A 16,825-nucleotide genomic window follows, 5' to 3' on the forward strand; every position below is an offset into this window, starting at 1 on the left:
ATGCAAATGAATTCCCGCGACTGCTCGAAATGTCAGTCAATCACGCATCGAAGGTCGCGGCGTTCCGGGCAAGGTGGCATGAATGAAAGCGTGTTCTTCTCCACCGTTGCACGAGTCTTCTCTTCCGCGACTATCAAGCTTTTAGTTTGTCGTTCCAATCTGGTAGTGCAACTATCCTATCGGACATCTCCAACCAAGCTTCGCGTTCGATTCGAACGTATTTCTCACAATGGCCGTTCTCTTGCATTACGAACAGCGGAGAAACCGCACGCAAAGCGCGTGTTCTAAGGTTGAAACGCGTCGAGGCAGCCGCCAGTCGATTTGTAGTTGTACTTACGTGCGTCAGTCCGTTCGTGTATTCGTGTTATGCCTTTACCGGTCCTAAACGAGGTCGACCAGCTCCGACCATAACCACACCTCCTTTTACCAGAGTCCGCGTCCGTGTATTTTATCCCGCGATGTCGGGCGCGAGATTCGACGGCAGATAGGCTGTGCCGACCGACAAAAGCATCCTGAACCCTGGAATCTCTATCTCGTTTTCTCCCCTCGTGGTGGACGTTCAACGAAAGCCAAACGACACATACCCTCTGGGGTACGCTCGTCCCACCCCTCATTTACATAACACGAACGAACCGCTTCGACTAAACATATATTATGGTAGAAATCCGTTTATATGAACTTATACGAGGACAAATGTATAGTACGTCTACGGTATATAGGCGGCCGAGTAATCACGGTACGATCGGCAAGGTGATTCTACGTGAAAAAGTAAGTTGGAAATATAAAGTGACGTTTTTTTCGTGGCACGCTTCTCGTTCGAGATTATCGAGAACGTTTCTCAAGTATAGTCGAATTTGGCTAATTTCGAATTGAAGGAAAACGAGCAATCGACAGGAGGTTATTCTACGTGTGGAAATAAGTCGAAAATGCAAGATACGTTTCCCTCGTACCACGCTTCGTCTCTGGGGAAAATGAAGTTTCAAGTAGATTGAACCAGCTGGAGTTCATTTAAGCACTGATTAAAATTTCGTTGAAATAAATGAAGTTCTACCGTACATGTAAAGTCATGATAGTATTGCAGGTTGCTTTACTTAGTTTGCTTTAATCGAATAGAACTGGAAAGGCGAGGGTGAACGTCTTGAAGAATTACTTTGATGCTCAACGTTTGAAATGCCACGCGATGAGATCATCTGGGAGAAAGCGTCCGATCGTGAGTTACTCTTGCCAGCTAGACCCCCGTGTGCTCTAGAGACTGTTGCTCCAGGTATCGGCATTGATTTCTAAAAATCTGTATCGATTCCAGCTTACTCGTCCGTTATACCACGCTTTTTCCAAGGTTCGTTCGTGTTTCGAAAGCTTTGATCATTTCGCTGTTTCGACAGATATTATATGAATATTTTCGTGTTTCGTTGTACGTGCATTTTTCCACGCGATTAGATTCTTTGAGGGATGTTTTTTTCTTCTCTCTTTAGACTCTTTGTATGCAGTAATTTTTACGAAGATGAGTTTGTATTTTATAAAAGGGAAGGAGAAGGGGAGGTTCGGTACAGTATGATGAAAAACTAATCTGGGGCAAAATTTTAAAATTATAGAGAACCTTTTATCGAGAAGATAGTTTGATAGACAAGCGAGAGGCACGTGTTAAAAATCCACCAAGTTTGAGATATCCGCAAAAATTCATTCCGAAAGCTATTTCAATTCTCAACGATGCTTACGTCGAGTATCGGAAATGACTATCACATTGTCCTGTAGTATATCGTTCGAAGAACGAAGAGAATCGTCCATCGTATCTATCAACTTCCCTCGAATCATTCTCCAAAAAGTCTACAATCTGCTTCACCTCACAACCACATTTTTACGAAATGATCGATAATTTACCTTAGCCATCGATCTCAAACGCGATCATTATTATGATATATAATACGTGATCTGGAACGAAGGTTGACAAAATAGCAACGCAATTTGGCCGATCGACCGCGCGTCAAGGAAAGCAAAATTATCAGAAACTGCAATTGGCTACAGAATCGACCAATAATAGCGGTTTTTTGCTTTTGCGGCACGTCGTGGAAGGAACGGTTTGTTTTATTATTCGCCGATTGGATCGTTGGTATCGAAATGAAAATGGTTCCGTGGCGGTCGTAGATCCGCGATACGACTACGCTCGATTGCCCGCGCCTTGTCGGCCAGGAAGAGTTACATAATTTCGTGGCCAGGTTGTGACCGTTCCCCTCGGCCGTTTCTCGTAATCGAACGGCAGTAAAAATCGTCGCCTAGTTGCTCGAGTTTCTCCGGGTAGAGAACCACCCACCGTTAAGCTTCGTAGAACGAAATTTTCTTCGTGGCTGACAGTAGAGGAAGCTAGAGGTTTGTGAAAGCCGAAAGAGGACGGCTTTTGTTTCATTGTTCATTTACCGGATAATATCGGAACCTTTCAATTCCATTTTTATTATTTCATGTTCGTTGCGAAGGCATTCAATGGATACAATTTCGATTACAAAATTTAATTCATAAATCGAATTACTATAAAGCTAGAAACTCGAATACCCGGTTTTATACGAGTTTCCTATATGTGTTTCATTGTTTTAACGGGGCACCGCAAAATGACCGACAACGTGATGGATTTCTTTGTACGTGGATATACGCGGAGGCGAGGCAGCAACGATCAAACGAATGGACAGTCGTAAAATTGCGATGGTGGAGGGTGAAGGCCGAGTGATGACAATAACCGTGGCTCGTAAAACTGGAGAATGGCTACCTCGTTTCTAGGATGAGGTGCCAAACTTTAAAGACACGTTGCACACATCGCAGTAGATACGATTTTTCGTATAATACGGATATAGTAAATCGTAAGCACAATTTCTCCAAACAGCCACGTTTTGCGGGCAAATGAAATAAAATGATAAAAGGATTACTGACGTGTAGGAGTACGGAAACGTTCGAAATATTTATGTAGTATCGGGGAAAAGGGCCTAACATCGAGTTAACCATGAACAATGTCGCGAGAGCCGAGACGCCGTTGGGTCCATCAATGTGTCGTCGGTCTTTTCAATTGTATAATTTTGTAAAAAAGGCCTACATGACCCTGGCAACGAGCGTCTGCGGAACACGTGCGTGGTGGGCCTAGGAAAAGACAAAGGGATGCTAGAACGGCCAAAATGTTAGTTGAGAAGTCGCAGTGTGAGTCGAGAAGTCAGAGAGTGTAAGTGGAGGAGCCGGAGAGTATGAATCGGGAAGTTGAGAGCCGAGTATGATAATAAGACGTACGACGATATTGCAATCAGTTTTTCGTATTGAGTATCGCTTATTAAACTAAACTTAACTCTAAATAAAACATCATTACTTATCCTTACTCTAAGACCCATATAAGTTACCACATTTATATAACGTATCGGCGAATACGTGGATTTGATTTGACCGTGTGCCGATGATTTTTACGACCACGCGTTTCTCATAAGCGATGCATGATCAGATGCGTAAATTGAAGCATCTATGGAGCGTGTAAGTAGCTTCAAATAGTAAAATAATTATTTATTACTTGGATAAAATGCATGAATGGTAACGTTCAAAGGAAATGGATGTATGTATGGAGTGGTACACTACAAATTCAATTGATACGATCAGTATTGGATATATCCGTCCTGTTTATTGGAAAAGCATACTTTTGTTTGAAAATTGGAACAGAATTGTGATTCGACTTCAATCGGTCGTAGAATTATATACAGCGAAACAACGGGAAGTCAGAGATAAAGAAAGAAAAAAAGTTATTTTATTGGACTAAGAAAATTCGTAAAAGTTCGAGGGTAATTCGGTTTTAAATCAATCAAACGTAGTGAAACCAGGGAGGGGGCCATTCAATGAAATATGCGAGCTGTACATTAAAAGTTCAGGCGAAGTCGTATCCTCCTGGAATGCGCCCGATGGTCCTGAAATTCTCCGCCTCTTATTACGAATTTTTCTTGTTAACCGAGGCGGAGCGACGAGCGTGCTGCCGAGAAGAGAGAGTCCGAGCGTTTCTTCAACTCTGGCCCGAAATTAATGCGATAACTTGAGAGGAAGTTTTTCAAGAATGAAAACTGCGCTCTCGGAGAATCTCGTCCTCCTTCCTTGTTCAAATAAACTTAAAACCCAGAGTACATTTCTCTTCGAAGCCGTTTGCATCGGTCGTATATTTTCACGGAAGACCGGTCTGTTGCTTCGGTGGAACACGGTCAATGTGACCAATAAAATATATATAATAATAAAATATGCGACCCATGCGAATTAGGGCTCCGTGCGAATATTTCACTTCTCTTAACTACAACGTTACACGACAGAAAGCAACTAGTTTGACTACAGATTGATTAGAATACAGTAGGACCTTGATCAACCGGCTTAATCGAGGGACAGACGACCCGGATAAATCGAGTTAAAACGTGTTTTCTATATCAAAATAATCTCTTTCCTTTAGAAAATTTGTTTCTGTTTGTTACATTATCATTTTCTTATTTATAACACACAGCGATGCACTGGACAAAAGTATTCGTACATTCCATAAAACAGGATAAGCTCTTCTAAACTTGGATCAAACTATTTAAGTGTTTTAAGAAATTAGAAGCATTGGTTGACATTTGTTAAATATTTTTTTGAAAAGTAAAAAAGTAAGTAAAAAGAGAAAAGTAAGGCTCTTTTCGCAACTCGGCTATTTAAGTTTGTAATGAAGATCTAAGCAACACAGTTTCAAGATTTATGTCTGTTATATACATGCTGGAACCTACTGTGTCTACAAATCGAATGCTTTCCATTGTTTTTATCCTTCGGTCACGTATTTTATATCAGCAGAAATGCTGCTTCCAAGTACCCTCGCAATGTGAATCGTTGATTTCTAATTCAAACGCAATTTCCCATAAGTATCGATGTATCTAATCACGCCACGTTGCGATAGTTCAAACAAACGGTTCACGCGTCGTTTGCTCGTCCGCGTTTTTAATGGCGGCTCTTTCACTTTGAGAGCCAGAATGCGCGAAGGCAACACGTAGTTGATACGTGCCATGGACTTTCCCTCGTAACCCTGCAATCTTACGTGTCTGGTACCGTTCCACACCATGGTCGCCATTATAAGACGATCAATGCCAGAAAACAAACGAATTAATGTTTTTTCCTGTTAACAAGAATGCTACTACCTGCGGCAGCTTGCGTGCACCACGAAACGAGAGATCCGTTAAGATAAAAAAGGAAACGGGATGCTCGTTCGACGTGCAAAGAAATTAATTATTGACGAGGTTATAAATCTCTGTGTAATCGCGCGTAGGCAATCGGGGTGTGTCACCTGTTTATCCCATTATTATTCTCGGTCATCGTTTTTTTTTAATCTTTTATCTTTAAGAATTCTACGCATCGTTACACCTAGCTAGGCATACGCAACTCTCTATTTCTCAACCGTGTTATCAATATCAGCTTAGTGCGATTAAATATTCTACATATAGGTGCAATTGCTCTTGGAATGTTCGACATTGGTAAAAACGCTACAGCCAGATTCAACCGAGAACAGCTTGGCATCGATGTATGTATTTGGAAAGCGGTTCTTTCACCGGCGAGCTTTTGCAGTATCACCTCGAGGAATATGAGCCGTTGCAAATAAAGAAACTTTCGTGCTGGGACTCGTAAAAATGTGAAACGCGCCTCCATCCAGACTTTTATTCCTATGCACGTGCCGTCTCTCGAGAGGGAAAAGAAACGAACGTATACACATACTTTTAACGCGTTTACTATACTATTGTACTTGCCTCGAAACATCCTGCTTCGCGCCATTAATCTTCTAAATATACATACGGTAGCTACATTTTTATAAATCGTTCCCTTTTACCGTAAAAAAATGACGTTCAACGCGCAAATATAAATATTTATTTTGCGGCAAGGAGTACGGTAGAGGTGCAAAACTAGCAACAGCTTTGCAATAATTAATTTCAAATATTCCGCCAAATTTTTTCAACGCGAGTAGATGTTCCGCGTTTGTCTCGTTATCCGGAACGGTCCCGCGAAAGCGCGATCCATCCATAGGGAATAAAGATGAGAAGAACGTGGCCGCGAAACAAAGCGGCCGACACGTCGAGAGACAATAGAGAGGTGCTAGACTGCACAATGGGTTTTTATTTCCTTTCCCGTAACATCGAGGCGACCGCGTGACGCGGTTCAATCGCAGAAATGACAGAAAGAAGCGTTTCTCGTGTCGAGGATTGTGAACATCCTGGATATATGCGAACGTTTTACATGTATTTGATGTTACTAAGTTTTTCGATGACTACAAGGAAATCCATAGTTATCGTTAAAATTTCCAACAAAAATAGCCAGTCGCTAATGAAAGTTTCAGTCGGAGCTAGTCAAAGTGTTAAAATTAATGAAAACGTCGACTATCTGCTGCGCGTTCTCCAAAATGGCGAAACGTTTCCTCGGGACAAACCGAGCGTAGAGATTTCGTTTTCCTACTTTTACGGAAGTTCGCCGTCCTGATTTTCGTTCCTTCTTCCGACTTCGAATAAGTTCGTAGTTTAAGGAGATACGAAGCCAACGGTTAATAAAGCGGCCGGTTAAACTCCCATTTCCACCGGAAACTTCTTACACTCGTTCTCGATTGTATGTATATGCTTCCCGCTCATAAGCGTTAAAACACTCGTTTGAAAAGGAAAAGTAAATCTTAAAAATGATTTAAAGAATTATGAAAATCTTTAGGAATTGTCTGCTAGATTAAAACTTTAAGTTACACAGAGTTCGTGTATTTAATGTGATAATCAACATTTTATTGATTATATAGAGAGTCGAATATCTGACAATTTCGTTGGTGTTATTCCTTGACCATACATTTCAGATAAATGCGTAAAATGCCATGTATTTTATGAATACCCACTTCGATTCAGTGAACATTCCACTCCACAGCATGACAATATTTAATTAGAAATACATATTTCACGCGAGCTATCTCGCCACGCTATAATAAAACTAAATGTTTCTCTCGTGATTTACGTCTATCTCGAAATACTGCTTTGATTAATTTTGATACATATACTATTCATTTTTCTATTTTACTTGGCGTTATTTAGTTTCATGTATATTATATAAGGTACTTCGTGAATCACGTTCTAATTTTAGCCATGCTCTAAGTCATTTAATTTATCGCGAACTCTTTTCCAATGAAGCTTCGCGTTCGAAAATTGTGGAAACATGTGAAACATAAAATATAAAAGCATCAAATTTTTTTAGCGGAGAAAAAAGACTTGTCTGACTTAAAATTATTTTCGAAATTTCATTTGTTTTCATTATTATACGATCTTAAGTGTACGATAATGCAAATGCATCACGAAATTTTTTACTTTTTCCACTAATACAGTCAAAATTCATCAGAAAAGGGTTATTTAGTATTAGATACTAAATATTATACTATTTGTAGAGAAGCCTGTACATGTCATCTGTAGGCACATTCGTTTAAGTTTGCAAGCACTGTAGATACCAATCCTGTTCGCCTCTAAATAACTTTAATTAAAAAAATAAAAACATATAACAACAAAAATTATATATTGTTCTTTGTTATAGATGTTTTTTTTATGTTTACTACACAAATATATCTTATAATGTTCCGAGTAAGAATTGTCACAGGATTGGTAATAAAAAAAAAACAAAGTCAATCGCCTTTTAACGCTAATAATTAATAATTATTTACAAATGGAAATTGCACAAACAATATTTTTTAATTCTTATACTTACAGTGTTGTCTACAAAAAATCTTCAATTATTAATAAATTATTTTCCTCTTAACTGTTGCAAGCAGACTTTCTTCGTTTCTGCCGTGCATTTTGTATCGTTATCTTGCACGAATATGATATTCTAACTGATTATTCGTTTCACACGAAACTAGCAGATGTCCTAATACTCGTGAATGGATGTATACTACACAAATACGTAGAGCAGAGACGAACGTTGAATCGATCGCACGGAATTAATTATCGTTCGTCCATTCGTTCGACTTCGTCCACTTGCTTTATCTAGTACGAACAGCGAGTCCACGTGATTCGATAACAATAGCGCGTATTCCTCAAACAAAACAGCAGATACGTTTCTCGTTTATCTGACGATTGGTCGCCGTGCTTCTTGTGTCTTCTCTAGACTCACGTTCGCCTACAACCGATGACGAACAATCTATTTTCATTTCTCGTGTTATTTATTTTATCCGCCCAATAAAACTACTTCTTTTTTTCTTTTTGTTCGAAAAGAACGTCAGCATTAATCTTTTCAAGTTCCTGCTGGTGATTTAATCGACCAACTCGAGTCGAAAACGATCTAGAAAATTCATCGATCGACTACGAGATCTCACACAGCTATATATAGCTACTATTCCGATAAACAGTAGGGAGGCTGAAATTCTCAACGGAATTTAGTCGGTTGCAGCGTCGCGTCGGTTGCGCGATACCAAGGCAACCGAATGACGTCAAAGTTTTCTACGTACACAACGCAGCGTTGGACAGGAAGAGATCGATGACCGCGATAGATCTCGCGACCATTGTGACGACGAAACGTTGCAAGAGAAGATTTCGTGGAAACTCGTAACGAAACGAGACCGATTTCCGGCCGATAATCCTCCCACCTTCAACTTGTTTTCCGCATCTTCGTTTATCGATCAATGTTTGAAGTCGATAGACAAGTTCAAGGAAAACTTGATTAGCTAACTTCCAAAATAAGCTTCCTAATCACGATCTTCTCGCGATTACATAGATCGACAAGAAATACATTTCCATGAACCCTGGAATTAAGAAGAAATTCGATACGTTCCACATATACTAAAATACGGGCCTCTAGGAAATTAAATCGATCGTCGAATTCATCGCTATCTTCTAAGAAACTTCTGGAAACTTCGCGCGTGTCGATGGAAAGAAATCGCACGGAAGCGAGAATGAAGCAGAAAATCTCAAAAACCGCCTTCGCGGAAGCGCAACCGATTTCTAATTGCCCGAAGACGAATCGTCGCTTCGTTGTCCCCGATTTTAGAACCGGTAGAGCCTATAGATCCCCGTGAAGCCGGAACAATCGCCTTGATCGTCGATCGTAAACGATGATCCCGGAAACAACGCTGTTCCAGGGCTGTGGCAGTTCACCGCGCTGGTTCCGCGGCCTACGACCAGGTTTCGAGAGAGTCGCGAAAAAACTGGACCCGGTTACTGTGTCATCCGCTTCTGGAATCATCTCGATCCGCTTTCTGATATTCCTTCGCTATCTCGTTCCTTTTAGGCAACGCACGTGGCACGACATTGACAATCTTTCTCGCAACATGTGCACGCCATATTTGAAACGGCAATTTTTAATCGTCGATGAATCATGGAGCCACGTCGAAAAGAAACTGTTTTTGGATCTGTTGGAACTCCGGTCTCTCTGCAACGTTTCTACATTTTTACGGCGTGCCACGTAAGATCTCCATACAAGATCTTTCGAACGGTTCTTAGCATTTTAGAATCTTAATCTCGGTTGAAACGTTATAATGTACGTGACTTGTAGAATTTCATTAGTAATGTTATTCGATCGTATAAAAGAATCCTACTATTAAACAGTTTTGATCTTTCTTGCTGCGTTGAAAACCTACCACAGAGCGTACAGAACTACCAATACTTCAGAGATTTAGAGAAACAAAAATTAATACACTCCACGCTATTCCACTATAATACTCCAGGGCTGGATTCCGTATACTATGATCGTTTAATCTTTTAAAAATCGAAGATGTATCTCGACAGAGTCGATCGATTTGGCTCGAGTCTAAGTGGATGATCGTTACGCTGAATCTGACGTAGCCGAAAGAAACTCTTCTTCGCGGAAGGAGCAAGGCGTAAAATACGAAAGAAAGAAAGGAAGGCAAGCTGGGTTGATCGGTGAAAAAACTAGGCCCGACCGGCATGGCGTGTCAGGGTTTCTAGGATCGTCGAAACTCTCTCTCGGTGCTGTAGAAGCACGTGATGCTCGTGTTCCGGAGTCGATCCGCCGTGGCAATGAGCACAAGGTCCCCGGACCCGGTTCCCTCCTTCTTTTTTCTCTTCTCTGTTTCTCCCGGCTATCAGGCATACGGCGTCGTTTCCCTAGCCCAGTCTGAAACACCTCGACCCGTTCTGGGACGACCTAACGAGGCGCGATACAATTAATGCGAAGCCCTACTTCGCGACCGATGCACCCGCGGCCAGAGTTTTTCCTTTCCTTTGCCCGTTTAATTACCTGCTAGAAGAAACGGCCCCCTAATGAGGTCGTTCTCGATTCTGCGTTACCGTGCGGCCAACTAATTCCGATATCCGCGAAATACCCGCCAACTTTTACCCAGATTTCCGGTCGGTCGCGTTAATTAACCCAGGAACTCTTCGTACATCTGATTCTTCCGTATGCCTACGCTATGTTTTCAGACGAGACGTACGATTATGTGGAAATTTTTTATTGTAACATTCGTGGACCGGCTGAAAGAGCAGGAATATTAGGTGATTTTAAAACCGTGAATAAAATTGCCGTTCGGTGTATTAATTTGACTTTCGTATCATTTTCAAACAAATGGTACGATACGTTCCAAGATAAATTTAAGAAGATTGTTAAGATATTATAATCTTTCTGACATCATCGTAGAAATTTTGTTCGTAGTATCTTAACGTAACGATACCCTACATGTTCTATCACGTTCTAATCTCAAGCACTCGGATTGGTTCATCCACGTAATTCGCTTCTTATAGTTTTTTTTTTTACTAGATTTACTCGAATATGACGATGTATTAAAATCTGACGGGATTTGTATAATTTCTCTATTGACAGATTTTCGCTCAGATTCCTAATATTCACTCAAAGATAGTGTCACTGCAGCAATATCACTCTAATAACTCGTCTAGTCAGACACTGTGTACGATCGAAATTACCGAAGCACTGACAGGTACTGGTGCAAGGAATTCGTTCTTCCGGTAGTTTCTATTATCCGCGCGAATATCAGCGACGTCTGCACCGCGGGTCGAAGAACGTGGGAAGGTATGCTGGACGGGAGAAAGTGTATGGCAGTCGTGGGTTTAATAACTAGAAACTGAGTACGCGAATCGAGAACTTCACAATTAGCCGTTTCGAGGAAACCCTAAAGATCGTTCTGTGGCTCGTAAAATGGCAGACTGAAATAATAATTAGAGGTAATAGCCTGCGCGGATTGCGAACGATCATGGCGACGATGACGAAAGTAACCGATCCGAAAGGTTACAGTATCCCTGACCAACGTTAACAGTCTCGGCTCTTTCCTTGCGCGCGAAACCTCCGTGTAACCTTTCCCGATCGAAATCTCAAGGCGATTCAGCCGTTGCCTTGTACGAAGCCTCGATCGTTCGCAATACGGCACGAGGGAACTAAAACTAATCGAAGAATAAAGAATAGTAAGTTTGCTGGATATGTTTTGCGCGGAACTGGAGTTTTAATCATTTAGAATTTGAACGTGTTCGATACTCTGTAATATAAATTTTGCGGACGTTATTTTTGGTTGCGTGATAACAAAAACAGTTCCTGTTTAATGTTTTATACGTTTTGTGTAAAAACATAATGGTAGTCAAAAACGAGATCCTTAACAGGATAGAATCGATACCGTAAAAAAGGATGCGTGCTTTGATTTATTGTCGGATGAAACTTAAAAATACCGATATTTTTTAATGTATTTTGTTGTTTATATTTTTCTTATTTAACGGAGAGCACGTGCAGGTGAAATTCGCGCGGGGATACATTATTCGCCATATTTAATTCAAACGTTTAAGTGAAATGCACATTTTCATAATTTGATTGGCTATTTAATCGTTCGATATAATGAACTTTTTTTATGTATAATTGAAATTTATTTAATACAGACTGGAGGTTAATCTGGCGTATATTTCTACTCTTCTGGAAAGAATTGTCGACTCTTCGATTCCCAATCAAATCTCCGAAACGAAACGAACTAAAAGAATATTTTCATTTCTAGTAGTATTTTAATAACCATTCTTAAATAAAAAAAAGTAAAGGTAAATAAAATATTCACGACCTTCCATTTTCTAATCTAACTTCCAATATAAACCAAAAATCCTATTTTCCAATATTTTAATAAACGGTCTCGAGTAAAAAGGATGTGTAAAAGGTAGAAAGAAAAATATAGAAAGTTTTTGATCCGTAGTCGATCTATCCGGAGAAGGCAGAATTCGCACGCGTGCGGTGTCACTGGCGCGCACGCGTGTGCAGGTCGCCAAAGAGGTCAATGCCTCTGCTGGTTCTCGTTCATTCGCATACACACAGTCGACCAGACCGGTGTCAGCGTTTCCTCTTCGCATTCAGAGGCTTCCGCACTTCCCCTGCCCGGTCCTCCAAACCAGAGAAACCGAACGAATCTCTCAGATTTATATTCTTATCCGAGATGGTTTCGTTCCCGCGCGCGACCAGTATACCGTAAACTCAGTTATACGCACGCTCACGCGCTATTCAACGAGCTTTTCTCCGTGTTTGTGAATGTACATGCTTGTGGAGTGTACAGGATGATCGTCTCGAACCGCGACCTGGGTTAATGGGAATCGTTCATGAGATTTTCCTCGCTCTATAGGATATTGTTCTGTGCAAAGTATAGAGTAGGGGTCGTATCAGGTGATCGTGAGCTACTTTTCGATACAACTGGGTCAGATACATAAGAATCAAAGCGCGAATTATCCGAAGAGATAACAGTAATATCATCGGCGAGTCTGCTGATAATTTACTTGTTTAAATAGCCTCGGAATGGAAAACTGTTTAGTATATGGCTACTAATTTCTAGTTCAAAGTATGTTTCATGCGACGCACGTATCTCTTCGACGAGTGAGAGTCTTGCGAAAAGTTCGAATCAGCTGGAAGACAGTAAACGCGTGAAAATTGACCTGAAAGGTGCGGTCGTGAGAATCGAAGAAACTCGTAACGACGTCTTTCGCAATAACGGCTGGTTCGTTCTCGCGTCACGAATACTATTTATTATTCGTTCACTGCATTTCTATAACTTATGCCCGCATTCCTATCGAAGGAGAAACTTTCGATACCTTCGCTCTCTTTTTTTTTTTTTTTTTTCTTTTAATGACCTTCTCACATCCTCTGCATATTTCCCAAGAACCGTTTATCGATATTACAGCGAGGAAATGTGTCTGGTACCGTCCATTTCGATACTCGAATCTTACATCTGTATATGTGAGCTTTATACGTTTATTACAACGATACTGACTTCTCGTGGTTAACTCGTGTCACGATTACGATAACAAAACAAAGGAAAATATTTGAGTTACGCGCAAGAAAGATAAAAGTATATAAGTGTCGATTTTCAACGGAAGATTTCCTTTAATTTCGACGAAGTTTCAAAGCGGAGATCAGGCTGTACGGAGGACGCACACTAATGCAGACAATGAAGGCGTGGATTATGTGTGCGAGGACCACGTACGAGGCAAAGTTCCGCTACGTGCCAGCACGTTTGCCATCGGCTGCCGAAGAAACGCATAACTCTGGGAGGAACGTACATAAACCACGCGAAACGCTCCATTCGTTTCGATGAAACGTTCCCGGAGCTGAGAACGTGCCAGTGTCCATTCCACCGTCCGGAGAACACTTTTCACATCGTCGTCACGGGATTTTAACGCGAGCAAACACCGGAAGACCATCGAATCGACCGGAGGGAACGTGATACGTCTTCGATCGACGTGGCTCGCACAGTTATTTAATTAATACCAGATTATTTCAAGGGAATGGACTTTAAATTCTTGTATCCAATAATTCACGGATCTTATCTTTTCGTATCGAACCCAGTGAAATTAATACAATTCTCGTTTTTAATTATACAGTATCGTGACGTTGTAATTAAAAGAGAGAAAAATAGAGACATAAATTGTATTTTGCATGTGTTAATATCAATTAGTGCGATCCATGCTAACGTTTCGCAATAGGTTTGTGCTTTATGAGGAGAATGTAGGATATTCGTGTGGTTAATTTAGAAGAAACTTTAAACTCTGATAGATTTCGTCATTTTATTTAGAAAAATAACTCATTATGGAATTTTTCGTATCATATTCGATCGAATCGTATTATATTTATCGTTGATAGATTTCTTAAATCGAAATAGGCAATTCGCAATTAGATTCGATCAGTTTGATTTCTAACAAGCTAAAGCATCGATCTGTATAAAGATACGAGGCAAAGAAATCGCTTGTTTCTTGTACAAAGAAAGAGCAAACCTATCGATGGAAATTTCACGCCTCGAATAACAGACTACCAAAAGATAATCTTAGCTGTCGAACGAGCAGAGACAAAAACCAGAAACCAGAAGGAGCGACTTCGGTAGTCGACGGACGGGAAGTTGAACGATTCGGAATGGAGAGAAGAGCGAAGAGAGAAGTGGACGTAACAGGTTGTTACTCGTTAATAAATCCTGCCGCTTTACAACTCTATAAACCGCGTATCGCGGCCAGCTCGTCCGTCCTTAGAAACGATGCTGCAAATTAAAGCAATCGCCGACTCCCTACTTAAAGACCGTACTAGTGGAATCTGGCGAAGTTGCAACCGCTCGAACGAAATAAATATTAATGCCGCGACCGACTCTATTCGCCGCTAGATTCACCGATAGAAGTTAACGAACACGAAGCGGAGTACCGTTTGCCGGATGGCTGGCTGGGGAATCTGTGCCGAACACTCCACGCTCTCCTAACTTCCGTTTCGTCGAACTTTCCTTGGAAACCGGCATATCCTTCGTTGGGTGTCTATTTTCCTAAGCGTTAATTGGGCTTAATTAGCGATCAAATGATTTTTCTATGGCAGAACATTCAAAGGAAGAGATGAAACTACTTGAGGCTGTGAATTATTCGAATGTTACAAAATTAAGGTATCGTAGCAAAGGATATGGATAGAATATTACGCTAGAATTGCTACAAGTAGGAATCGAATATATGGTAAAAAGTTTGGAACAGGTTTAATTTACGATCAAACTTTGTTTAACTTTGTCGATTCCTAAAACAAACGTAACGAATTAGTACGAAATTTCAGCTGCGATAGCGTCAACTTTAACTATAGCTTTTAAAAGAGTTAAAGTTGTCACACGTAAGAGTAGAATAAAACAAAGGCCCAGAGCGGTGCAGCTCTGTCAACGTGCTGCCAGAGTTTCGCAACCTAACCGCGATTCGTTTCGCAACTCGAAGTGGACCGAAACTAGGTTCCTGCGTCAATATTGTCATTAAGTTGTTGGAGGGAGAGCACCTACAGCCTAATCATCGTCGGTAATTCGAACCGCGGCCGTGTACACCTTAATTACCAAGAGAGAAGAAAAAAGACAGGCACAGCAGCGTGAATTCGCTCGTAATAAGTGAAAGTCCGCCTTTTGTGATAGAAGCAAGGTCTTGCTTTTACAGTACACGAGTATATTCGCGTGTTCGCGCGCGCACGGCATTGGCAATGGCGGTCGACCAATCGCCAACCCGTCCGCGAAATGGATTATTTGCTCGCGTGCCGATCTCTTATCTTTGGTATAGAAGCATCCAGCTTATCGTAGGCTACTGAGAAAAATTACTTTCACCAACTCTCCCTATGAACGCATCTTCTCGTTTCAGTTAGCTGCGCGAATGTGTGACACGATGACTTCACCTCGTTCCTCCACTTAACGCTGCTTACGACTTCTCGCGAAATCAATTTTGTATTTCTTGAGACACGGCCGTGTTTCATAAGAACTTGGTTAAGAATTTTTTTCCAAGAAAATCGAGCGTAGTGATGTATGCTACGATGAACGAAGCATAGTTGGTATGACGAATAATTGTAAATAAAATCTGAATGCCGTAAAGAAGACGGAAAAACGCGTATATGTATCGCAATATACGCTACTATGAACAAAGTTCTAACTAACTAATTAGTTCGATGTATCATATTCCACTGTAGAATATTCTACATCTCCCGATACATGAAACACCTGTCGGCTTTCCAAACATCTACGTCTCTCTATAAATTACAATTGTACTCTTACCTGTACCACCTTCGAGCAAAATTCATCTTCGAAATTTTTAAATCGCGAACGAAACTTTCATCCGACGATTTATTAATCCTTTTTCTCGTACAATATCCATTTGTCGGATTTACTTTGCCAAAACACTGGGAACAACACACGAAATCTCCGTTAATCCTACCGCGATCCGCTAACGACCACGCATCCAACGCAAACTGAATCGAACAACGGAACAACCACCGCGAACTGTGCAATCAGGTCTCACCGAAGAGCTCCCCTTCCACCGCATAAAACGAACGAGAACAGTGTTTAATACGACGCCGGTGAAAACGCATAATTTAGGCCGAAGCATCAGGATAGTTGTGGACTTTCTTGCAGCCGGTTTATTTCCTTTTTCGTTCGTCCCACTGCGTTTCCGCCCTGCATACCGTTTTTTCCCACTTTCCACGACGATTAGACACCCTACGTGTCTCATACTAATTCACGATGCACACCCACTTTCCACACTTTGTCGTGGAAAGTGCAATCGAGCACAGGAGAATCTCGCGAATTCCGCGATCCTTTCACGCGGTTGCTCGTCATCGTGTGTTTGCTTACTCTGCACTGTGGACACTTTCTAGACCTGTCCATTCGTTCAAGGTTAAAGCGTGAACGTATGAGACCATTTTTCATCGGAACTTCTGAATCGCGAATAATAAAACCGGCTACAAATTCTTTTCAGACTTTCTGATCCGGTATCTGTTGCACTGGAATTCTGGAGATTTGCATTTGCAAGGAAATTCATCGTTACGCGAGGCAGAGAAAATGCGCGTAAACGACGAGTGATCGAGAACCGAGCACCATCGTTCGTAA

General features: G+C 41.1%; 1 protein-coding gene across 3 annotated transcripts in view; it reads right to left on the reverse strand.

Moving 5' to 3' along the window:
• LOC117157194 (uncharacterized) overlaps positions 1-16,825 on the reverse strand; it is a 64,397-nt gene that overhangs the window by 29,344 nt on the left and 18,228 nt on the right. The window contains exon 1 of one of the 3 annotated variants that reach the window (XM_076624544.1): positions 15,995-16,190. The exons of the other annotated variants lie outside the window; for them this stretch is intronic. The gene's annotated coding sequence lies outside the window, so the exon portion shown is untranslated. Of the gene's footprint in view, positions 1-15,994; positions 16,191-16,825 lie in introns of those variants that run through there. 3 annotated transcript variants of the gene reach the window in all.

Source organism: Bombus vancouverensis, chromosome 15 (assembly GCF_051014615.1).
Source record: "Bombus vancouverensis nearcticus chromosome 15, iyBomVanc1_principal, whole genome shotgun sequence".
Lineage (NCBI taxonomy): Eukaryota > Metazoa > Arthropoda > Insecta > Hymenoptera > Apidae > Bombus > Bombus vancouverensis.